Genomic DNA, 22,079 nt, shown 5'->3' on the forward strand with positions numbered 1-22,079 from the left:
GGACCAGGATTGGGGACCCCTGGTTTAAACAATCATATCCTTTACAAGATAAAACCTCGAGTCCGTGGCAGCCCTTGGGTTTGCAGTGGTGGTTCTTGCACATACATCGGTCTACGATGCACTGACATGTCAGACTGTAGATAAAACTGGGCTTAACTTTAGACACGTTGATCCTAAATACATGTTTTAGGTTTTACCACTCACTCCCTAAAATAAATACCTTTTTATTGATCTATTCAGAATCAGAATCAGAATCAGAAATGTTTTATTTGCCATGTACAGTTTTGAGGACAGTACAAGGAATTTGACTTGGTGGTTGGTGCACAAAACAAGCAACAAAAAGAAATAAAAGAAATAAAAACAAAACAACAAAGAACAACCCAGCAACAATAATAATAATAATAATAATGATAAATATAAAGGATGAGGGATAAATAAAGGATAGATAGAGAATAAAGGATAAATTGGATAAATATAAATATAAATATATATATACAGTGCAGCAGGTATCAAGCTGGTGGAGGTGGTGATCGGGTGGGGGTGGGTTCAGTGGGTGACTTGGGGTGTGTTCATGTGGATGGTGGCAGAGGGAAAGAAGCTGTTTTTGTGTCTGGAGGTTCTGGTCCTGATGGACCGAAACCTCCTACCAGTAGGGAGAGATTGAAACAGTTTATGACCAGGGTGGGAGGGGTCGGCCACAATCTTTCCTGCACGCCTCAAAATCCTGGAGGCGTACAGGTCCTGGAGGGAGGGCAGATTGCAGCCGATGACCTTCTCTGCAGAGTGGATGATACGCTGCAGTCTGGCCTTGTCCTTGGCCGTAGCTGCAGCGTACCAGATGGTGATGGAGGAGCAGAGGATGGACTGGATGATGGAGCTGTAGAAGTTCACCATCATCTTTGTTGGCAGACTGAACTTCTTCAGCTGCCGCAAAAAGTACATCCTCTGCTGAGCTTTTTTGATAAGGGAGCTGATGTTCAGCTCCCACTTGAGGTCCTGAGTGATGATGGTCCCCAGGAAGCAGAAGTACTCTACAGAGCTCACTGTAGAGTCTCCCAGGGTGAGGGGGGTGAGGGGGGCTGGGTTCTTCCTGAAGTCTGCTATCATCTCCACTGTCTTTAAAGCATTGAGCTCCAGGTTGTTCTGGCTGCACCAGGACACCAGCCGGTCTGTCTCCCACCTGTAGTCGGACTCGTCTCCATCAGCGATGAGACCGATGATGGTCGTGTCGTCTGCAAACTTCAGGAGTTTGACCGACTGGTGAGAGGAGGTGCAGCTGTTGGTGTACAGGGAGAAGAGCAGAGGAGAAAGAACACAGCCCTGAGGAGATCCAGTGCTGATGGTCCGGGGAGCAGAGATGGTTTTTCCCAGCTTCACGTGCTGCTTCCTGTCAGACAGGAAGTCTGTGATCCACTTGCAGGTGGAGTCTGGCACGTTCAGCTGGGAAAGCTTGTCCTGAAGGAGAGCTGGGATTATTGTATTAAAAGCAGAGCTGAAGTCCACAAACAGGATCCTGGCGTAGGAGCCTGGGGAGTCCAGGTGCTGGAGGATGAAGTGGAGAGCCAGGTTTACAGCATCGTCTACTGATGATGTTATAACAAAATTATATTTATCGTTCCAAGCAGCTTTTGCAGCTTTATGGTCTTGTTTAAATTCACTATGGCCACAAGAGGGTGGCCTGCACACTTTGATCCATATTGCATCTTAAAATACATACATTTGATGTTTAGCATGGATCGAGCATTTTTATTTGTGCATGTATGAAAATATCTATGTATATACTGTATATATAGAAGGTAACGTTACGTCGTAATCACGAAAGACTACGTAGCACGAGATTTTACAATAGATTTCCTGTCTGATTGCTAGTTACTAGATATTTTGTCATCTGTTTTACAGGTAGGAATGTTTGTGATATTGTCCCAAAACACAAGTGAATGTGTAGTCATCTGTCTATTTTCATTCCAAGAGGGGAAATATACGTATTGTGACATTTTGTAGTGAGAGTTTACATTTTTGACTCTTTGCTAAGCATTCAAACAGACATTTACAATGAAAAACAGCGTGTAAACATAGAATATGATCCTAAAAACTGGCTTTGAGCCTTTATTTATTTAGATTTTTTTCCATAACTAAATAAAGTCTGACTGGTCTCGGTGCATTCTGATGGCGAGCATTTCTTGGTCTTGGATCGTGTGAACTTGAACACAGCATTAGTTTCTTCAAATGTTTTCACCTGCTGTAAACATGATGGACAATATCAGGAAAGAAAAGAAAAATGCATGATATGTGTAATAAAGTTTCAATGATAGCGACACAAACATCACAAGTTTATTTATTCTTTGAACAGTAAAATTTGATTTAGCATTAATATTAACAGAATATGCCACATAATGAACACATTTTACAGATAATGTATTTGTCTAAATTGTCTTTAACTCTGTGTTAATATACTGAAGCAAATATATATTTATATTTCTTCTTCTGTATGTGAGAAATTGAACTCATCGCTTTCTCCAAGGCTACAGGCTTCACACAAGGCTTCGTCATTCCCAAAGCTACAATGAAATAGACAGTTAACGACTACTTCCAGATTGTGAAAATGAAATAAAATTGTCCGCATCATACAGCGAGGCGGTAGTTGTAAGTTTGTCAAATATATAATACCTTTTTGCAGCAAATTACAGCCTTCCTTGTTGTAGACGTCTTTCACTAAATTGCCAAGGGTTGCAGACACTCGTTGGATTACCATAGTGACTATAACGAAAATAAAAAAAAGCACAACAAATACATAAGTAAAAACTAGCAATACATGTTATTTAATAAAGTTTGCAGCAGCCAGGAACACTCAAACATGAGTTGTAGAATAAACTCATGTCCTGATGTAATTTATGTAAATTTGTAGGAATTTACTTTGGGTTTCAACATTAAAACATGATGAAATGCACATATTTAAACAAGAACATTTTAAAAAATAGAATAAATATTAAAAACAGGTCATGTAGAACAACATAAATATTATTTTCTTACTTTATTCAGAAATATCACTGAATTTGCAAGTAAATGTAAAATATTACAATGCAAATATTATTTATTTCAAACTAATCAGCTAAACCTCACTTCATTCAGTTAAAGTGCATGGTGCCAAGTTTAGTAATTATGATTTGAAAGATTACTTGAATATGATTTGAGTTTATTTGAACCTGATTTGAGACCCGGTTCCCACAGGTGTGTGTGTGTCCGTGGAGCAAATATCTCTGAGACAGATAGAGCTGAGTGTTAAACAATAACAATAACAGAGTACATATGGCAGTACAGTGCAGTATCGCTGACTGAGCCTTTTATCTAATGGGCGTAGACTACGTCACTTCCTTCACTCCAAATCCTGACGTCAGAGCTGCTGGGACTTGATTTTTGATTGTAAACCGACCATATGATGATTGTTAAATATTTTGATAGTACACATTTTAATATGTTTTGTGGTGTTTTAATTGTTAATTAAAACTACAAAAAAAAAAAAAAAAAAAAACGGATAAAAACACTACACAACATTGACAATGAAAAACCAAACAGAAGATAAGATCAAAATCATAATTCACTCAAAATATACATTATTTTTTTGCGTTTTTTACGTGTATCGGCATCGGCCGATGTGGGCTGCTGTGTTCACCAATGCCCATTATTTACAGAAAGCAGAAATATTTTTTACTTGTTATTGTTCTACATCACCTGTTTTTAATATTTGTTAAATATATTTTTTTTACTTGTCGTTCTACCTCACCTTTGTTAATTTCTAATGTTCTTTTTTTGAGAAAATTGAGACTTGTACCATTTGTTATCATCATTGTGTAATTTTTATGATGTAAATTGAGGGAACAAAAGTAGTATCGGCTCCAAATATTGGCTCAAGAATATCGGCAGTCCGTATCGGTCATTGGCTAAGGTCGATGGAAAAAAAATTGGTATTGGCACCATTGGCCCTAAAAAATCTATATTGTTTCATCTTTAGTTAATTGTGTCAGGCTTTTCTTTGCTTTGCAAGGGTGTAAAAAAAAAAAAAGAGATTTAGAGATATATCGTGATATTTCATCAAGTGATTATCATATTGTTCGGCAAAAAAAAATGTCCAAATAAATTTTTTCAATTATGTTTTTTTTAACAAAAAAAAAAACATTTATTTGTGCTAACATGCATAGCATGTAAACGCCCAATCACTAGGTGTCAGTAAACCTCATTATATCGGAAGTAAAAAAATTATAAAAAATAAAAAAATTATATTGGTACATCTCTACTTTCATAGATGTATATGGTTACTTTTTTTTTTTTAATTTAAGAACTTAACAGAATCATAATGTTTTTTTGAAGAATGTAATATGATAGTTTGATAAACATACCACTGGATATTGGTTCTTGAATTACAGTTAGTGACCATTTACTTGTTTTCGCAAGTTTCAAAAAAAAAAAAAAAAAAAAAAAAATTGGATTCCATACCATTTTGTTCTTGAAAAGGTGAAATTTGTTATTATTGATATTGTGATTTATCGTGATGTTTTGTAATGTCTAGTATGGGGATATATCAGGATATGAGTTTTTAAAAATAATAAATTGAAAGAAATACAATGAATTATTATTTTCATATATTGTATCGTGACGTTTAAATGGTGAATCTTTTTTATCGTCAGATGCACGTCCCTATTTGTAGGTATTTGACTCCACCATCCAAAAAACAGTGCGTTTCTTCAGATAAATACCCTCATCCACAGAAAGACACATAAAAGGTCATTTTGTCGACTTTGGTGGTTGAAGTTGTGAAAGTTGTTTTAAAATGTTTCCTGCTGTGCAACACATACGGTATTTGTTCTTCCTCAACATGTTTCTCTTTCCAAAGCGTCTAAACTTATCAATGCAGCTGTGAAACTAAAAAAAAAAAGAGCTTTTCTGTTTTATGTTTGCGTTTATTCCTGTTTGAATATTATTTTTTAAATTCCATTCATGTTTAACTGTAGGACTGGATCAACCACATCAAAGCCAGCTCCAAACTGGTGGCTTTTAATGCTGAGCAGACAAGTAAGCTTTTAAAAGTGTCTTACACTGATTTTGACCCACAGCAATATAATTAAATTTATTATCAAACTTGGTTCATTCAGATAACATCATATTTAATATCAGAGACAAAGATAAATGAATAAGATAAATTATATAAAATAATTACTTTTGTAGAATTTTTACTGTTACTTTTTATATTTAAAACTAGATCAAATAAAGTAAGAACAACTTGAATATATATTTAATTAAATAGCCAAAAACTATTATTATTTTTATACTATTTCTCATTTTTGACACATGCAGACTACTGAGGCTTTTTACTCAAGTGTTGCATTAGTCTGTATGATAAACATGAATCATTTATCAGAAATAAAGGGTAATATGTTATCATTAAAGGGGGAAAGAAATATTAGCCTCAACATTCGAGCTGAACGATTTTGGAAAATAATCTAATTGGGATTTTTTTCCCCCAATATTGTGATTTAATATGAGTTTATTCTTTCAAAGGCCTCTTGTCATGTATTTTTCAATGAACACAAGAAATAAATCAATCTGTTTCATAATAAACTATTTCAGATTTATTTAAACTTAAAATAAATATTAAATATACATTTTAAAGCACAGATTACAACAATAAAGCAAACAAATCTGTGGCTTTACCTCTTCAACACATCTAACTAACTTCACGTGTCATGAAACATGTAAACAGACTGTACTTCTTAAACACTCTGAACTTAACAGGACAAGAAAAAATAATTCAGCCTTTGCGATTAGAAAATCGCATTTTATATCACGATAATATTGCAAATGCAATGAATCGTTCAGCCCTACTAAACATGCATTTTGTTTTAAACCAGATGTGAAAAATTGTATTGTGTGTAAGTGGGTCTGACATCAGTCCGACCCAGTTCAGACGGACAATGGTCGCTCACCCAGGTTTCCTGTCATTCTGGTAACTTTTTAAAATTCTTAGAGAACTCTGTAAAGAAAGAATATTAACACTAGAAAGTGCTGGTAAATCTCTTTGTTTTCCTCCTGTTTGTCAGATTTAGTGACTGACATGGACTTTTCCCCTTTTGATGAACGTCTCCTAGCAACATGCTCTGCAGATGAAACACTGAGTCGCTTCCCTCAAGATTTGTTCATTTATTGATTTTTATCCTACACTTTTGTTTGAAAACACAACCAAGTGTTAGCATTTAGATTTTTCAACGGCTTCTTGTGGGAATTTTGTGTCCTGACTGACAGGAATGTGCTGATTTTAGATTTCAGTCTGAAAATGGATGGATGCATGGATAGATTCATATTTATTGATAGAATACAGTTGTTTAAGATTGTTTTGTTTTATATTCAAAAACAATAATAGTTATTTAATGTTCAAAATTTGTGTTTGAATCAGTAATTATTTTATTTTTATCAATTACTAGACATTTCAGGTGACCCCATTTAAAATCCAGGGTCCTGACCCCAATGTTGTAAAGCACTGATGTAAAAAAAATAAAATAATGTGGCTTCAACATTTAAAAACAGATTGAATACAATCTGTTAATGCCTTTATAATAATGACACTTTAAGAACACCACTTTTCTCCTTTTTTGTGTGTGTATTCAGGTGAAGCTGTGGTGTTTATGTGATCCTGACCAGCAGCAGTCCAGACCTCACCCTGCATCCAGGACTTAGCAGGCTGGAGCTGCTGCTCTTCCATCCCACCTCCTCAGGCGTGTTGGCTGTAGGCACCACCAGATCTCCTCTGATATGGGACGTGAGCTCCCAGGATGCACCGCTGTAACAATCGTAGTCTGTGTTAGTGTCTTATGTTGAACTTGTCTCAGCTTGTCTGTTAAGTTTTCATTTCAGACTGTCCTGTTGTTGGTCGTAGGCTGCTTTTAGTTTGTTAGAGACTGTCTGACACTGTTTTACAGCCCTGTGGCTCTGTCTAAATGCTGGAGCAGCACAGGTAACCCTTATGTTTGCAGTCCTGGTCCTAGTCTCCCTAGACGGAGACCCCCCTCACACTTCTTCCCCCTACCATGAGCCCACCCTGGCTGCTGCTGATCCAGCACCCCATGCTCTCATTAGCATTAATAAGGTGTTATTAAGGCTGTCATTAAGTGTCGTTCACTACATTATGACACCTTTGGAGTAGGGCTGCTCAATTATTTGAAATTCGATTACAATTTTGATTATTACACCCAACAATTACAAAAATAACATAATCAAAAAAAAACAATTAAAAAAAAAAAAAACTCTCTCGATGGTCCATCCATTTTCTGACCCACTTTTTTCAGGGTCACGGGGTCAATAATTAGGTTCCGATGTCCCAGAATGGGACAGAGGAACCTATTGTTTTCGCTTTTATTTCCTATTATTATTATTATACCCCGCCCGCCTTTGATCGCTAATTCGACCCACTAAAAATGCCCGAAAACTCACCGAAATTTGCACGCACCTCAGGTCTGGCGAAAAATTTGATAATTTAGTGGCGTGAAAAAAAACGGACAGAAAACGCACGCATAGCGTGGGTTTTCGCCGCCAAAACAAACGATGGAACCACACGACCGCCAGGTCTGACCGATTTGCACGAAAATCGCCAGATGTAGTCTTCGCCCCTGAATGAGCAAAAAGTTACATTGTGACCCCGCCCAAAACCAAACAGGAAGTCAGCCATCTTGGGTCAAAGGTCAAAAATGGCGTTTCGCCCTCGAAACGCATCTGCGCTATCTAGTCTGAGGGGATTCATCCGATTCGCTTAAAACTTGGCAACACCACATAGGACCCATTGAAGATGAAAAGTTATCGAAAGAATTTTTGTATCTGTCACGGTTTGGTCGTGGCGCCGCCACAAAACTGCAATGCTAATTTTCGTTAGCACGCAAAAAATTCCAAATCTCCATAACTCTGACACACAAACTTCGATCAGCTTCAAATTTCACACAAAGGACATGTGCCCAAGCTTGGTCATCACTGCTTTGAAACATTTCCCATCATGCCTTGTGTTTTCGACCGGTGTCATTTAAGGTCATGTACACGGTTAGCATTTACAGGACGCCGTTCTAGGAAAAAGCTTATAACTCAAGAATGCAAAGTTCAAACTGCTTCATATTTGATACACATGATGAACGTACAGCCGTAAACAAAACTCGAGAACCAATTTACCCACAATGCCTTGCGTTCTCAGAGGGCGCCGCTTCTGTGGTCGTCCTACACGAGCAGCTGTAGCGGACAGACGATATGTCGTGTTGACTTCAAAACACTGTAGGATGAATCTTATTAGATGGAAGCACATTGCTATGGCAAATAAAGCAGGCTGTGAAAAGTGGGAGGGGCCTATCATGACACAGGAAAATCCCTCGCCATACCTACGCCGTTATACGAAAATGCTTATAACTCTAGAGTGTAAAGTTCAAACTGCTTCATATTTGATACACACGATCACTGTCCAGAGCTAAACAACAAACGATAACCAATTTACCCACAATGCCTTGCGTTCTCAGAGTGCGCCGCTTCTGTGGTCGTCCCACACGAGCAGCTGTAGCAGACAGACGATCTGTCATGTTGACTTCAAAACACTGTAGGATGAACCTACACAGAGGGGAGCAAATTGCTATGGAAGAAAAAACAGGCTGTGATCAGTGGGAGGGGCCTATAATGACACGGGAGAATCCTTCGCCATCAGCACGCTATAATAGGAAAATGCTTATAACGCTTCAATGCAAAGTTCAAACTGCTTCATATTTGATACACACGATGATTGTCCATCCATAAACAACGCTCGATGACCAAATTACCCATCATGGCCAGTGGGAGGGGCCTATAATGACACAAGAAAATCCCTCGCCATAACTACGCCATTATACGAAAACGCTTATAACTCTAGAGTGCAAAGTTCAAACTGCTTCATATTTGATACACACGATCACTGTCCAGAGCTAAACAACAAACGATAACCAATTTACCCACAATGCCTTGCGTTGTCAGAGGGCGCCGCTTTTGTGGTCGTCCTACATGAGCAGCTGTAGCGGACAGACGATATGTCGTGTTGACTTCAAAACACTGTAGGATGAACCTACACAGAGGGGAGCAAATTGCTATGGAAGAAAAAACAGGCTGTGATCAGTGGGAGGGGCCTATAATGACACGGGAGAATCCTTCGCCATCAGCACGCTATAATAGGAAAATGCTTATAATTCTAGAATACAAAGTTCAAACTGCTTCATATTTGATACACACGATGATTGTCCATCGATGAACAACGCTCGATGACCAAATTATCCATCATGGCCAGTGGGAGGGGCCTATAATGACACACGAAAATCCCTCGCCATAACTATGCCGTTATACGAAAACGCTTATAACTCTAGAGTGCAAAGTTCAAACTGCTTCATTTTTGATACACATGATGACCGTACAGCCCCAAACAACAAACGATAACCAAAAACACCCACAATGCCTTGCGCTCTCAGAGGGCGCCGCTTCTTGGGCCGTCCTACGCCAGCAGCTCTAGCTGCAAGACGACATGTCGTGTTGACTTCAAAACACTCTAGGATGAATCTTATTAGATGGAAGCACATTGCTATGGCAAATAGAGCAGGCTGTGAAAAGTGGGAGGGGCCTATCATGACACAGGAAAATCCTTCGCCATAACTACGCCGTTATACGAAAACGCTTACAACTCCAGGCCAATTCCCAAATCCCCAACAGTGGTATACGTGACCGTGGGTTACCGCCCCCGGCCGCTTCATCGGAACCTATGACGCCGCTCGCGGCTTTAATTATAATTGTAATTGATAATGAATTACAGTTATGGTGTAAATATCATTAATTGTAATTGAAAAATAATATGTTGCTGTTGTAATCATAATTGAATTGGAAATGACTTCAGAAAATTTACTTTCTAATTGTAATTCTATAAAAAATGTAAGTTATAATTTAATTAAACACAAAACTGGGGAATAATGTTACAGATCCATGGCTTACACATACTGTACGTAGTTAATAATTATCCAAATATGTTTAATATTAGGTTTTCCCGCTACCTGTGAGTGAGTCTTCACACCATACAGGTGGTAATGGTTAGACGGGTTAGGATATACAGTAATAACATTAAGAGTTTATAGTTAAATTCCAACTCTTGTCCTAAGTTTACATAAGATATTCTAATCAATGAACTAAAATGTAAATGTAATGATGCTAAAACAACACCATACAGACACATACAAAATAACAGGCCTGTAACTTTACCACTTTGTGATTAATTGTAATTGAACTTTACTAATTGAGAATCATAATTGACTTTCAGGGGATACAAAAACAATCATAATTTAATTGTAACCGTAAAAAATGCTGGTCACTGAATCATAATTGAGTTATGATTAAACATGGATAATCTGAAGTGTAAATTGGTAATTTTAAAATGTAATGGCCACAATTATCTGTGACATGTGTAGTTACAGAATGTGTCCACTAGATGTTGCTAGTGAGTCCATATTTAGTGAAGAAAGGATCTTACAACCTCTCGTGTCCTTTTACTATTTAAAAGGAGTAAAACAACAACTCATAACAGGGTTGAGATCATATTAGCTTTGAATCAGGAATTGATGATAACCTGAGTTTGATAAGAGTACACTTTGAAAGCCTGAGAGCAAATATGATCTTTTTATAAAGTGAGTCTTGATAGAACACATTTTACTGTTGGCCTGACAAACAATAACAGATATTCTTCTTTAGCTCCTCCCTCCGTGTATAGACAACAATACAAAAATGCACAAATATTGTAAAAGATCTGACAACCTTTTGGTTTTAAAGATGACACTTTGTTGAGTCATGGTAATTAAGGCATAAACAGAGGTGAAAGTAATGGATTACAAGTACTCGCGTTACTGTAAATGAGTTACATTTATGGGTACGTTTACTTTTATGAGTATATTTCTAAATCAGTAATTCCTTACATTTCTTCACCAACCGTTACCGAGTAAATTATGATTTTTTTGTTTTAAAATGATCAACGTGTATAGTGAAACTACAAAAAATGAAATGAACTGGCAATTAAATCGACCAACCAGATTAAACGTAATGTATGTCGTCAAAACAGTGTTGAATATTTGTTATTTTCACACTTTTATTGCTTATAAATGTAGTTATACATAGAGCCTGAGAATAGTTTTTGCTTTGAATTAAATTCATAGGTGTTATTTTGTTTAAAAAAAGAATTGTACATTGTGACAAAGCTTTTATTTTATACAGATGCCTTTGTTCTAATTGTGCAAGATTTAGTCTCTTCTTTTTTATGTTTATACATGTGATGTTTACTGTATGCAAGTGGAATGAATTGAGCTACTTTTTATTTGTATTTCAGTACTTCATGTATGACTTACTTGAATACAATTTTAATCAAGTAACAGTACTTCTACTTGAATAGCCTATGTAACCCAATTTATCGATGATAAAAGTTATTACAGTGTAATATCAAGTTGGACTAGTTATCAGCAAACCCAGATTGGTTAGGAGCTCTATGGATGAGCAGCAATAATGAGTCAAACAAGGAATAACTGTTGAGTAGCAACTCATGTACTATTACAATGATTCAGATACCAAAACTAAAATAAAAGTGTGCACACTAAACAAACAAAAATAAGAATTGTCCATTGGGCCTTAAAAAATGAAAATTGTTGCAGGTGCAGCTGTTCTTAAAGTTTCTTTGAAGGGTGATGTGTATATACTGTATGTGTGAGTGTGTACGTGTAGGTGTCTTCTCTTCCAGGTTCCTACTCACCATCAGTTTTCAACCAGGATCTCTTCCTGGTCCTTGGACTTTCTCGTCCACTCAAAAAACCTGACCTAAAAATAAGGTCATATCTATTAAAATCAACTCTGATGCATCATTAAAGGTGTAAATGTCAAAAATGCCAAATAATGCATCAGACTCCACACATAAATCTACAATTATATAATATAATAAATCTTCAGGTTTTGTTGTACAACATTCAATTACTCAAATCTAGCTGCTTATGTGAACAGCATTCCAGTAATAATTATGGTAAGTAACCATTTACATTCAAAATATCATAACCAAATCAAAATCAGAATAACATATATACATAAAACAGTATAAAAATGTAGTTCAGAGGTATTAAAGTATTGTGCTTAATTTCTCCCACACTATAGGCCTACTAGTGTGAGAGGAACCACACCACACTCACCCTTTAACATACTTAAACTCACAGTTGAGCTAAAATAAAGTCATTCAACACTTTGCATTTATAAAATATAATTTCACTCTAAAATACTTTTTAGAACTTTAACACTTTTTAATATATATATACACATCAGCATACAATAATAAACTCAGTATATACATGTGTAAAACACTGCATCATTATTTATCTCAGTTCATCCTAAAGACTTTTATAGAGCTACTACTTCCTTTTAGCACAAAGAACAACAGAAAAATAGCACTAGAGCAGCCACAGAGCCATGTTTCTCACCATTAATCTGTCTTTATAAACTCAACACGTTGTCATAACGACTGCTGCAGGGAAGGCACGTGGCTTTAGCCTGTGAGATACAGAGCTAGCATGGCCGTTAATGCTAAGTATCAGCTAGCTCTCTTTAATGCTAAGTATCAGCTAGCTCTCTTTAATGCTAAGTATCGGCTAGCTCTCTTTAATGCTAAGTATCAGCTAGCTCTCTTTAATGCTAAGTATCAGCTAGCTCTCTTTAATGCTAAGTATCAGCTAGCTCTCTTTAATGCTAAGTATCAGCTAGCTCTCTTTAATGCTAAGTATCAGCTAGCTCTCTAATGCTAAGTATCAGCTAGCTCTCTTTAATGCTAAGTATCAGCTAGCTCTCTTTAATGCTAAGTAACAGCTAGCTCTCTTTAATGCTAAGTAACAGCTAGCTCTCTTCTTACCCACGTTTTCCGTCTCTCCTTCATCTGGTCTTGCCTCCAGGCTTCCAGTAGGTAAGTGCACTGACTCTCTCTCCGTTTAACTGGCGTATTTTCTCCTCTTTCCGTCTTTTTTCCTCCGCTGCGTAGCTGCTTCTTCTTCTTCTTCTAATGGTTTCCGGCAGGCTCTACACTAAAAGAAGCGTAATGCTGCCCTCTTCTGTTCACTTAGAGTCACTCCATTTTAGATTCTCAAATAGAGGTTGGAAGATTGGAGATATCTCACGACTGCCTTATCTATTAAAATCGACTCTGCTTTTGATGCAAATATTGACTTTATTGAAAACACTGTCAACCCAAGAGTTGAAAGTTCTTTAAATAACGTTCCCCTTTCAGCAGAATAGCATCCACAGGCCAATAGAACGTGGGAAATAGTCTCAAGTTGACCACACTGACATAATCCATCCGGATGTTTGCCTATTCGATTTAAATATGCAGCTAGTCCACAATGCCCCAGTCTTAATCTGGTTAGCTTAACTTGATTTGATCGGCAAGTTGCCCACAGGAGTCTAGTGCCCTGCACACAAGGTTGACACTTAAAATAATGCCTCCCTCTAGACTCATTCTCCCACTCCCTTTGCCATTGCTGATACACAGTAGCTTTGAAAACACTGACACACTCAGCCTTCCCCAATCGGACCACATATTCAATTTCCGTCTCAAGAAGAGCCTTCTTTGCTAGCCTATCAGCAGCTTCATTCCCCACAATACCTGCATGAGATGGGATCCAGGAAAAAACAATACTAGACCCCATCAACTCTATCCGGTGAAGGCAACACAAAATCTCTACCACAGTATCTATCCTAGCCCCGGAGGGATGGTCAGAAATTGCCTGCAAGGCAGCCATGGAATCCGAATATATATACGACATCTCAGGTTTATTTCGTTCAATCCAATCTAAAGCCCACCTAATGGCTAACAACTCAGTCGTGAACACAGATACATAATCAGATACACGCATACTTTTCTCAATTTCATAATTCATAATGTAGACTCCAAGACCGGCTTTTCCTGATCTCGGATCCTTAGACCCATCTGTAAAAATGTGACAGGCCGTTTCTTTATTTAGAGCCACAAATTCATTTACTTGGCCACAAACAAAACTCTTATCCAGCCCCAGCATGCCCAATTGAACGTCCGGCTCTGGCAAAAGCCAGAATGGGACAGGGGACCACATTAGCTCAGCAACACTCCCATTCTCCAAACCCACGTTACCAGCCAGCTGACAAATATGTCTCAGGAAATGCGCTTTTCCCTCCCTTTTTGCAAACTCCCAACAATCCTCCAAGAGGCATTTGGCCGTGGATTTATGCTGCAGTCCTGCTAGTCTGGCCCAGTACTGGAGCCCCAGCTTCTGCCTTCTAATTTTTAAAGATGTTTCCCCCATTTCAACCAACAGTGCAGGTATGGGTGTGGTTCTAAAAGCTCCACTGCACACTCTTAAGGCTTTTGCTTGAACTCTGTCCAGCTTTTGTAACACAGTTTTTGCCGCAGCTCCAAATACAAAACAACCATAATCTAATGCAGATCTTATCATTGCTCTATAAATCATAATCAGAGTTGACCTATCTGCTCCCCAGTCACTGCCAGCCAAATTACGAAGTACATTTACAACTTTTTCACACTTACCAACAGTCTTTTCAATATGCGTATTCCATGTTAGCCTCTCATCCATCCACATTCCGAGAAATTTAAACACTTTTACCTTTTCTAACTGGTTTCCATATAAATACAAAGTCATTTGTGGAATTTTCTTTTTCAGGCCAAAGATCATGTACTTACTTTTAGATGCTGAAATCCTAAAACCCCACATTTTTGCCCAGTGTACTACTTGATCCAGGGCTACCTGAGTTTGCTTGATTAAGTGTTCTGTATTTTTACCCCTATGCCAAATAGCGCCATCGTCTGCAAACAGGGATTTTCCAAAACCTGGATTAACACCCTGAAAAATGCCATTTATCATTATATTAAATAAAACAGGGCTAATTACAGATCCTTGAGGCGTACCATTCAAAATACTAACGATTTTTGAAAGTTGATTTTCTACTCTTACCTGTATTGTTCTACCATTAAGGAACTCTTTAATCCATACAAACATTCTTCCCCTAATGCCAGCATCGAAAATTTTAAACAGCAAACCCTCCCGCCACATACTGTCATAAGCCTTTTCTATATCGAGGAAAACTGCCACCACGGCCTCCTTATTAACCACTGCCCTTCGGATATCCTGATCCAATACTGCAACCGAGTCCATGGTATTTCTTCCAAACCTAAATCCGTTTTGATAATTCACAAAATAACCAGTTCTTTCTAAAAAATACACAAGTCTATTAGTGACCATCCTCTCCATCACCTTACACAGCACTGAAGTCAATGCAATAGGTCTATACGACGACGGAGAAGAGGGATCCTTTCCCGGCTTCAAGATTGGAATTACTACAGCATGTTTCCACACACTTGGCATCGATCCAGCTTCCCAAATGTAGTTAAACAAGGCATGGATCTCTTCCAGCACTGGCTCATCCAGATGCTGCAAAATCTTATAACTTATCTCATCTTGTCCTGGTGAAGTATTGGCCCCAGCCTCTACTGCATCTTTAAGCTCCTTAAAAGAAAAATACAGATTAAACGAGCTGTTCGTGTCTTCACTGCATGTTAATTTCCAATTATTATCTCGCAGAACTTCATTTCTCATTCTAAGACTTTCATCCCCCAAAACTGTCGAGTTATGCACTTCTTGAAATACTTCTACACACATATCAGCTTTTTCTTTGCTACAGACAGCTTCTGTGCTGCTATTCTTTAACACAGGTAGAGCTGTATTACTCCTTTTCCCCACCATTCTATGAATCCGAGCCCAGATTTCTTTAACTTGGGTTCTTGGTCCTATCGTACTACAGAACTCCCTCCAACATTTATTTTTTGCCCCCTTAATTGTTTTCCGAGCCAAAGCCCTACACCTCTTATACTCAATAACATTTTCCTGAGTAGGATGCATCCTTACCTTTTTAAAAGCCTTCCTTCTATTGCTTACTGCTTCAGCACATTCCTTGTTCCACCATGGAACAATTATTCGATCACGGGGCAACCTTCTACTCGGAATAGTCTCTGCAGCTACTCTCATAATCATATCTGTCAAAGATTTACACATGTTATCTATAGACCCGTTACTATCTACCCCATCCAACCCCTTATTAGTACCTTCTCTGAACTTGTCCCAATCCACCCTGGAAAAATCCAATCTGTGACATCTGTCTGATGATTCTACCATAATTGCTCTACCAAAAGTAGCCATAACAGGAAAATGATCGCTTCCGAGTGTATCATCATCCCAAACTTCCCACTTAGCTAACATTGCCAATGAAGGGCACGTAAAACTGAGATCAAGGCAAGAAGTCTTGTTTGTATTAATATCAATTCGAGTAGCTCTCCCATCATTCAAAATTACAAAATTGCTTCTATCTAAAAATTCTTCTACCACTAAACCATTTGCATCCCTTTCCTGGCTTCCCCACAGAGGGTTGTGAGCATTAAAATCACCTACCCAAACCACAGAGTTGCCTGTCCTCCTCTCAATTTCCTCAAGTTCTGCCAAAATCAGAGGTTTACACGGGTTATAACAATTTACAATAGATATTTTCCCCTCAGTGCTCCATACCTCTGTGATTAAACATTCCAATGCAATTTCACATTCACATTGTTTATAGTGAACACCTTTTTTGATAAATGTAGCACACCCTTTGCCTCCACCTTTTTCACGGCTTCTGCATAAGAGATCTTGTGTTGCTCTTTCACCTCTTTTACTTGTTTAGCTTTTACATACATTGGGCATTCCTTATAGGATGCCGTATGACACCCTCCACAGTTACAACATTTTGGAGAAGGTACACTACAAGACATAATATCATGCTCTCCTCCACACTTGGCACATCGCCTCTTACCGTGACATGAAGCCGCCAAATGCCCAAATCGCTGACACTTGAAGCATCGCATTGGAGGTTTCTGGTAACTCCTAACCGGAAATGATAAACAGCCAATAAACACTCTTTCTGGTAAAGTACTTCCACTAAACGTGATTAATACTGGGGCATTAGGATTTCCACCTTCACGAGCTTTAAACCGTTTTACTTCACAGGCAATCCCACCCTTGATACTTTCCTTTATTTCACACTCTGATATTTCAGCACATACACCGTAGATGACGCCCTGAATTATTTCCTTTTTTGTTATTATTGTTGCTTCCACTCTTTTCCCGGCAATCTTTGTTACCTTGGCTACTTTGTCCATCTGCTCCTTGCTTTTACACAGAGCCAGCAGTGCTCCATTTGCCAACACTCGAGCATCCAAGCCCTCGCCTACATTTTTAAGTGACTCGGCGATTTTTAACGGATTTACACACCTAAACCCGTCCCCAGTTTGCTCTTTCAACTTAAAGATAACTCGAAACTCTTCAATTGCCTTTGCCATTTTCATAAATCGGCCTCCGTCTCTTCCGAGTGAGGTGTCGGCACCCCTCTTCCTATTCCCTATTTTACTTCTGTCCTCTTCCTGACTTATCCTTCCTCCTCCTCCCGAGGAAGAAGCCATCACCTCCTGTACTCGTCCCGCCAAACTCAGTGAAATGTTCAACAAACGCGGGTAAAACTATGACGATCTGCCGGATATTTTCAAGCACTTCAAATCCTCCTCAATCTCCGCGGGAATTTCTTCTGCACGTCCGATCCGGTTAGCTTCCAACTACGTCACTCTGGAACCCCCCCGTAGCAACGCTTCTACGATTGGTGCAGACGCAGCCCAATCACAGGGCGCCATACTGACTGCGTAGCTGCTAAACTCTGCCGTCCCAGGTTGGAAAAGACCAGGAGAACAACACGCATGCGCATCACTTCTGAGCTGACAGGCTGGACGTGACCTGCGTAGCCTCTGATTGGCTGTTGAAGACTCTGTATCCTCCGCGTGGGGTCACGTGAACTGAGTGATGCATTCAAGTGCAATAGGACATTTTAATGTTGTTTTATGGCTCCTCAGACGGTGTAAATCTAAAGTTTAATTACAGGTAAGTGCATTTCACCCAAACAGCTCTTCATATGTTCAGACGTACACTTCACCATGTAAACATAGAGCTGATTTATAGAGCACTGTCTGCTGTTTCATAGTGATGACACATGATTAAAGAAATCACATGTGCCAGTTCAAAAAAAGGAATTTGTTCATTAGATCAAGAAGCAGGATCAGATCAAAGATAACTGCCATAATTCAGATTAAAACATATGAATGAATAATAATAATATTAAAATGTTTAGAACAGTGATTCTCAACTGGTGGGTCAGGACCCAAAAGTGGGTCATGGAAACTGGCCAAAAAAAGCCAACAAAAAATGTAATGTCTGTCATGTGTGACTTGTCTTTTGAAAGAAACTTTTCTTTTGACAGACATGCAGTGAAAAGCATGTTGCAAATATATAGATTTATGTTTTTCTAAAAATTATGTATGCGTGTTTTCAACAGCTATCTTTGAAAAAAACTACATTTGGTTGGTTGAATTAAAAAAAAAATTAAAAAGTGGGTCGTGATTTGAGACGAGTTGAGAACCCCTGGTTTAGAATAAGGCCAGAATCAGTGCTTTAGTCCCTCACTTTGACTTTAAAAATAATATATATATTATGCCACCCCCCAGAGGGTGTACTCACCTACACCCTCCGGCCTATTACACCACATACACATATATCCACAGAGGCAGGATGGGGAGCACCGCTCCCCTCCTTCCCCCTTCTTTTAATTACACCCCATACATTCACTAAACACACACATTCACACAGGGGATAGGGAAGTGCCTCTCCATTGGGGAATGGAGAGGCACCATAACAGGGTGGTGGGTTGGTTCACATATTTGGGCCTCTCCGGTGGGGGCCTGGCTCCTCTGTTGGTGGCCGGGCCACTGCTTAGAGTAAAAATACATCAGGATGGTGCGGTCGGGCGTGGCGGTGGGTCTCGGGGGGGCTTTGCTGGGGTCTCTCCTTGCGGGGTCTTTCCGGGCGGTGTCGGCCTGGTGGGGCGCGGGGGTGCTTCCTCCCCTTGGGTGTGGCTGGGTGCTTGTTTCGTCTCCTGGTGGCCTTGGGGGCGGGCCCCGCGGTGTGCGGACCCAGGGCGGCCTGCCTCGCCGGTTTGGGGGGTGGGTGTGCTGGGGGTGTGCTGGTGTCCTCGCCGGGGTTGGGGCGGGGTTGCTTGGCGCCTCGGAGTGATGCTGTTTACTGGGGGGCGGCGCTAGCTGTTCCGGTGGTGGAGGTTGCTGTCGGCCGCCTGGTGGGTCTGTCCTGCCGTTTGCGGACTGGTGGGTGGGTCCGGGGCATCTTTGGCTGGGGGCTGCTGTCCCGCACTTGATGTGTGCCATTGGGGTGCCTCCGTCCCCGCGGTGGGGGTCGCCGGTTGCTCACGGGCCGGTGGGGGGCGCTGCTCCGTGGCTGGCGCTGTCCGGGGGGCGGCGGGCCCTGGGCTGCTGGCCTTGGGCTGTCCGGGGCTGTGCGGTCCTGCTGGGCCGTGGCTGGGTCCTGGGCGGGGGTGGGGGGTGCGTCCCGGGGGGCTTGGCCCGGGGGCTTGCCCTTGGGGGGTCCTGGTCCCGGGGGGTGCTCCTGGGGCCCGGGGTGCTTGGCCTGCTGGCCGGGCCGGTCCTGGCGGGGGTCTTTCGGGGCGGGTGGCGCGTGCCGCGCCCTTGCGTACCTACTGGTACGGCCCCTGCTTGGGCAGTGCCCCGTGAGGTAGGGTGTCGGGGGCCGGAATAGGGGGCCACATCCCGGTGGGGCGGTCTGGCTTGGCCCTTGGGGGGAGCCCTGGCTTTAAAAAAAAAAAAAAAAAAAAACTGAAGCTCGTGGCGCGGGCGGCATCAGCGAGGGGTGATCTGGGGCGCCATGGGGGGCTAGGTTGGGGTGCCTGGGGTCCGGCGGGGGGACTCCCGGCGGCCCCCTGGTGCCTTATGCGGCTTGGGGTGTGGTCGTCCTCCCTGGGCGGGCTGCTCCTGGTGCTGCATCCGTTCCGGGTCCTTCCGGCCTGGGGTCGGGCCCCTGCTGGCTCTGGGCTCGCCGGCGGGTGCCCGCTGGCTGCCTGTTCGGCGCGGCTCTGGTCGTCTGCTGGGCGTGGGCTTCGGCTCCTCCGCTGGGGCCTCGGGCAGGGAGTTCTCTGGGCCCTCCCCTCGGGGGGTTGGGCGCGGGGGTGGGGTGGGGGGGTGGGGGGGCCGATGGGGTGGGGGGTCTGGGGGTTGGGGGTGGGATCGGTGGCGTGGTGCGCTGGGTCCTTGGCTCCTTGGGGCTTTCTCGGGTGTGTATGGGGGGGGCGATGGCTGCCTCTCGGCTTGGGATCTTGGGGGCGTTCGGGGGGCTGCTTGGCCGTGGGGTGGTCGCCGGGGGCCCTTAGGCTGCCTGCTCTTGCTGCTGGCCTGACTGCTTCTTCGGGCCCGGGGGCGGCTCTTGGGTTTTGCAGTGGCGGTTCTTGGAAATACATTTGTCATGGATGCACTGGCCTTGGGCTGTGGGATAACACTCATACTGGGCTCGACCTTAGACACGTTGTTCCCAAATACCTGTTTTATGGAATTTCCACTCACCTCTTCCTCTGTTCACAGCCACCACCATTATTCCTAAACCGCACACTGGTCACCAAACTGGCTTGACAACACAACAATAAGCACAATATACACAACCACAATTTCACATCGCATCACTTAAAACCTAACAACTATTCCCCACCCATTCTATATCCTATCTTGTATCCCTCTTCCCTGTTAACTTCCCCACCCCCCTCCAACCCCTCACCTTGGTGTAACACTGCCCTCTCTCTTTTACATCCTCCCTTTAATAAAGTATTTCTTACCCTTCCCTAGGGAGGGCTGGTGATGGTCACAATTATGCAATGAAATAAATAAATTTATTTAATTGCAATAATAAAATATGCATTGCTGTTAAAAGATTGCACTTCTTGTAGTGTTAACCTTCGACAGCATGTGCAGACAAGGTAAAAAAAAAAAAAATAATAATAATATATATATATATATATATATATATATATATATATATATATATTTAGCCTTATTATTTGACACCATGGAGATAACATCTCATGAGGATATATGCACTTTAAGGCCTATGTGTTATAAAATAACTGCTTTAAAATAACACCAGTAAATAATATGTCAATACATTCTGAAGCAAAGCAAAAATCCAGATGGTGCTAATATGAGCCAAGGAGAAGCTTTGTAAAGGAATGTGAAGCATTGGATAGAGAGTCAGTGTGAGTAAAACTGAGCAAAGAGAAGACATGGCTAAGCCATAAATTAGCATGCTAACTAGCATTAGCTTCTTAGTCCGTTACGTGCATTGAGTACATGCTAAGATATGCAGTCTTTGAACTTCTTCCTTCTGTAATATTAATAAACAACAGTGTTTTTTGCATTTGTGCACATTCAGCAGATAAATTAGTGCTCCAAGTAGGTCATGGGCTACGGTAGCTACTGTATCCATGCATCATATTTTTCTGTAGCTTTAGGGTGTTCTGAACATGAAATCACATGTTAACATTCCATGTGTTGAGATCAACTGTTGTTTTGTCATATTTGGTCATATTTTGTGATATATTACTTACATTTAAATGTGTTTTAACTTTGTGAGGTAACGTAGTACAAACTTTGTATTAGTGTTAAATTATACACAGTTTATGGTAATTATATAGAAATCAAACCTGAGATATGGACTTAACAGAAAAAGAAGATTAAGAATATTTATTTATGTTTGGCAGAATCGACTGTGAATATTATATAGAATATTATCATAAATAGCTCATTAACATGTAATAAAAAAATTCAAAACATTCCAACGAGCCCAGTTTTAATTTGGTACCCCATTTGTGTGTTTTGTTAGTACACAGATACGTATGACAAAAATATTACACGTGAAAATGGATTAGGAATTGTATTGATTCCAAATCTGCTTGAAGGGACGTTTAACAAGTTCATCCCAACTCATGTAAACATTTGATTTCATGTTCAGACCCTAAAGCGCTGGTTCTCAAACTATTTTGGCTCAAGTTCTCCCATTGTCCAA

The 22,079-nt window shown here is 40.6% G+C and overlaps 1 long non-coding RNA gene across 4 annotated transcripts; it reads right to left on the bottom strand.

The window, feature by feature from the left end:
* Positions 1 to 1,597: 1,597 nt before the first annotated feature.
* On the bottom strand, positions 1,598 to 13,059 carry LOC114459089 (uncharacterized). 4 transcript variants are annotated; one of them, XR_003673226.1, is made up of 5 exons: positions 12,956 to 13,024; positions 11,819 to 11,878; positions 6,709 to 6,829; positions 2,668 to 2,757; positions 1,598 to 2,239 (listed from the first exon to the last, which is right to left on the bottom strand). It is a non-coding gene; the product is annotated as an uncharacterized LOC114459089 (long non-coding RNA). The 4 variants fall into 4 exon arrangements; XR_003673227.1 differs by lacking the exon at positions 1,598 to 2,239 and having other exon boundaries at positions 2,403 to 2,757; positions 11,819 to 11,883; positions 12,960 to 13,059; XR_003673225.1 differs by lacking the exon at positions 1,598 to 2,239 and having other exon boundaries at positions 2,403 to 2,757; positions 11,819 to 11,883; positions 12,956 to 13,036.
* Between the last annotated feature and the right edge of the window lie 9,020 nt (positions 13,060 to 22,079).

This window comes from Gouania willdenowi, unplaced genomic scaffold (genome assembly GCF_900634775.1).
Source record: "Gouania willdenowi unplaced genomic scaffold, fGouWil2.1 scaffold_259_arrow_ctg1, whole genome shotgun sequence".
In the NCBI taxonomy this organism is placed as follows: domain Eukaryota; kingdom Metazoa; phylum Chordata; class Actinopteri; order Blenniiformes; family Gobiesocidae; genus Gouania; species Gouania willdenowi.